This window comes from Mesoplodon bidens (assembly GCF_964165515.1).
Source record: "Mesoplodon bidens genome assembly, contig: HAP1_SCAFFOLD_229, whole genome shotgun sequence".
Lineage (NCBI taxonomy): Eukaryota > Metazoa > Chordata > Mammalia > Artiodactyla > Ziphiidae > Mesoplodon > Mesoplodon bidens.
This window is the reverse complement of record NW_027672470.1, coordinates 603,208-606,846: the sequence shown is the minus strand read 5'-3', so window position 1 is coordinate 606,846 and position 3,639 is coordinate 603,208.

The following is a 3,639-nucleotide window of genomic DNA, read 5'->3' as shown; positions in this document are numbered from 1 at the left end:
CACTTTTGAATTTCCCAGAATGCCACATCCTGTGGTTTCCTTGGGAAGCTCTGCATCCTTCCCAACTCCCCTCCACCCCTGGGCTGCTGGAGGTTGTGGCCACTGGGGTCTGCAGCCCAAATCCCGCCTCATTGTTTGGGCCCTGGGAGGGCAGGGCGGGGTTGGGAAGGGGGCCCGGAAGGAGGTAATTGTCACCTTTGCAAGGGGAAGGGTGGCTTGTGCCCTGGGGACTCTGGGAAAAAGGCTCACTCTGGTGGTGTGCATTGGATCTCCACAGGAGCCTAATAAAGGTGGAGTAACTACAGATGTCATAAATAACGGGTGGGACATTAGGTGGGGGAGGGACACGCGGTTGCTAACGGTTGCTAACGGTGAGCCCTCGCGTTGCAGCGCTGGCATAACGGTTCAGTTCGGCTCTGAAGGACGATGTGGCTCTGGCTCCTCACTGGCCTGGGTCACTGTGCCTGGGAGCGGCCGTATGTTATGTCCTGGCTGTGCCTCTGTGTCCCTGCTGCGCCCCACGGCTCCTCCTCACATGGCAACGACTGTGGCTTCTAGTCCAGGCAGTTCAGCCTCTGGAGTGGGCCCTGGGCCCCATCCAGGTGACCCCCTACCCCCCGCGGCTCACCGAGTCTTGGTCTTCATACGCCTGACACAGCCCTCCCAAAATGCCCCATGCCCTTACACCCCTGGCAGAAGGCGGGGGCTTTAATTACTTGACGTCCTCGTCTCCAGTCCAGATGTTGGCCCCACCTCATCAGGAGTTGACTGAGACTGAGGCTCCATACCCGGACATGGGTTCCGTTGGAGAGCTCCCTACAGGGCCAGATCAGTTTGCTGTTCCACATCAGTATCTGAATAACGAGCAAATCCAACATCAAAAGCTCCCAGAGGCGGTTCCAGTGCTAGAGTGGGATCAGAATCAGCCCTTGGTTCTGCCTCCTCGACACAAAAGTAAGACTAAACACATAGGTCTAGATCAGGCTGAAGGTCACTAATCATTTGAAATACTTGTTCCACCTCTAGGTAGTAAGAGCTCAAAACCAATGAGCTTTATTGTTTCACCCCCAAACCTGAAGAAAGATCTAGTTCAGCATCGACAGCTTGCCAAAGTTGTTGTTGGAACTATAGGCCAATTTGAAAAAAAACACTCAGGATCTAGAACAACAGTTGCAGGGTGATTATTTACATCCCAGTATGGATGCCTTTTATCCTGAGGAGAGCATACCTAGGGATTTTCTGGGGAGCCCAGATGAACCTCCAGAGTCCCCTGAGGAAGCTGAAATGTCTGCATCCCAGCAGGAGGCCCAAACTCGTCATCCAGAGCTCACTGAGGAGGCTGAATCTTTACCTCATCAAGAGGCCCCTCCTCAGCATCCACAGACCCCTGAGGACGTTGAATCTTTTTCACCCCAGGCAGAGTCCCAGGCTCAGCATGCAGAGCCCACTGTGGAGGTAGAACCACCTCCACTTCCGCAGGAGGCTCCATCTCAGCCTCCAGAGCTCCTTACGGAAGTTGTAGCTCAGTCTCCATTGTATCCCGAGGTGACAGATCCACCACAGAGCAGGACCATGCTGAGCATCCAACATCAGCCAGTATCAAGAGCAGTGGTTCTCACCCAGGGTGATTGTGCACCCAGGTGACATTTGGTAGTGTCTGGAGACAGTTTTGCTTGTCAGAACTGTATATGCTACTGGCATCTAGTGGACAGAGACCAGAGATGCTACTAAACATCCAACAGTGTACAGGAGAGCCTCCCACAGCAAAGAATTATCCAGCCCAAAGTGTCAGTAGTGCTGCCTAGCTAGAGAAATAAAGATCACTTAACACAAGTATTTAATGAGCATTTAGTATTTGGTATCTAATGCAGCACATATATAATCATGAAAGTATAAATCATAATATCTCCCACAGTGAGATTTCATTAGTGTATGGAGGGAGTAGTGATGTTATGTTTCATCATATATAAATTAGAATTATTGCCAAAGGATAAATGTTCTGAAAGAATATCTATCTTTCTAATTCTTTTGCTCGTGTCTTTTTTTGTAGAAATCTTGGTTGCAATTTACTCCCAGAACTGAGCTTTGGAACGTTTCAGGCCTGGCATGGAATGCAGTTTTTACACAAGTTGTAAGTGAAATAGAAGATGAATACATGTAAACAACTGTGTGTAAAAACAATCATGCAGTTATTGGTTAGCTGGGTGTAAGTAAGCCGAGTATGAATTCTGGAAAGTATGTCTTGAGAGCCATTTATTTTTTTTTCAAATGAGGCAACTAAGGTACAAAGAGGCCAAGAGACTTGTTTAACTCATATATTTGAAAGGCTCTGCTTTCAATAGTACTGATCTTTGGCACGGTCAATAAAAGGCACCAAACAAAAACACTCAAGATTAGCATTGTCATGGAATCCCACTGATGCCTCTCCAATATGCGAATGGTCCAGGAAGTTCCACTTTTGAATTTCACTTTGATTCCTGCTCATGTGCAAAGTTCCTAACTTCTTAAAATGTATGCAACACAGAGCTGCAGAGAACTAAGTTTAGCAGGGTATGCTTCAGGGAGCAAAAGTGTGGGTGCTTCCCCAACCATTATTAGCTCTTTTAAATGGTAAAGCAGAAAGAATTCCTGAACACCCACCACAGGGCTCTCCCCAGCCACCCAGAATATTATTTTTCAAAAAAGCATATATTGCTGAAGTGAATTATCTGTGGCCAGTAGGAACCTTTGAGGTATGGAAAAAGATGTTGTTTGTGTTCAGCTGTAGTGTGAAAAATATAAAGAAAATACTTTGCTGTGGCCTAATTCAATATATTTTCTTTGCTGACTACTCTTCAATAAGAAGTGTGGGTTTTACACCCCTTCAACTCAAAACTTCTCTGATTTCTCATGACACAAGGAAATGATAGTGGGTACGTTCAACGGCCTGAAGGCGATTTTAGACTCAAGGTAAAGAGCTCTTCTACACCTGGCTTTGGAAAAGACTCTCTTACCTGTCTTGTGGTTCAGAAATCCAGTTTCACACAGTTCATACATTTTGGGTTAATGAAGGCATTGAGGCTGTGTCTGGAGCTGGATTAACAATTCCTGCAGATGCCTATCTTTAGCGGCCTCCTTCCTTTCCCTTGTTAGTTTGCTGATGCATACCTTGGGGAGAGAGCACCAAGGGTCGGTTTTTCTTTTGTTAGCACACCGGAGAGCAGGCTCGTGAGGTCCCTTCACCAGGAGGTTTTAGTAGCATCAGTACAACGTCTTAAACTCACCACCTTTCCTAAACATCCTATAACACTAAGAGTTCCTTATAAGAATTAGAGTTTCACTATAGTTATGTAGGCAACACAGGAAAATACATTGTGGAAATAAATAAATCACAGTTTAAAAATTAATGAATTCATTCCAAAATATTCACTGAGTGCCATGCCCACTGTCTGTCAGCACTGTACTAAGTGCTGGGGATACAAAGACTCATAGGACAGAGACTTTGTCCCCAAGAAGCTTTCATACTGGAAGGAGAAATATGGATGTCGATGGGAAAACATATATGAGAGCCATTCTAGCATCTATGCAGCAGGGTAACAAGGTGAGGGAGGGGGTGATGAAGTAGAAAATGGGTGGTAGGTTAGAAAAGATTTGTAATGG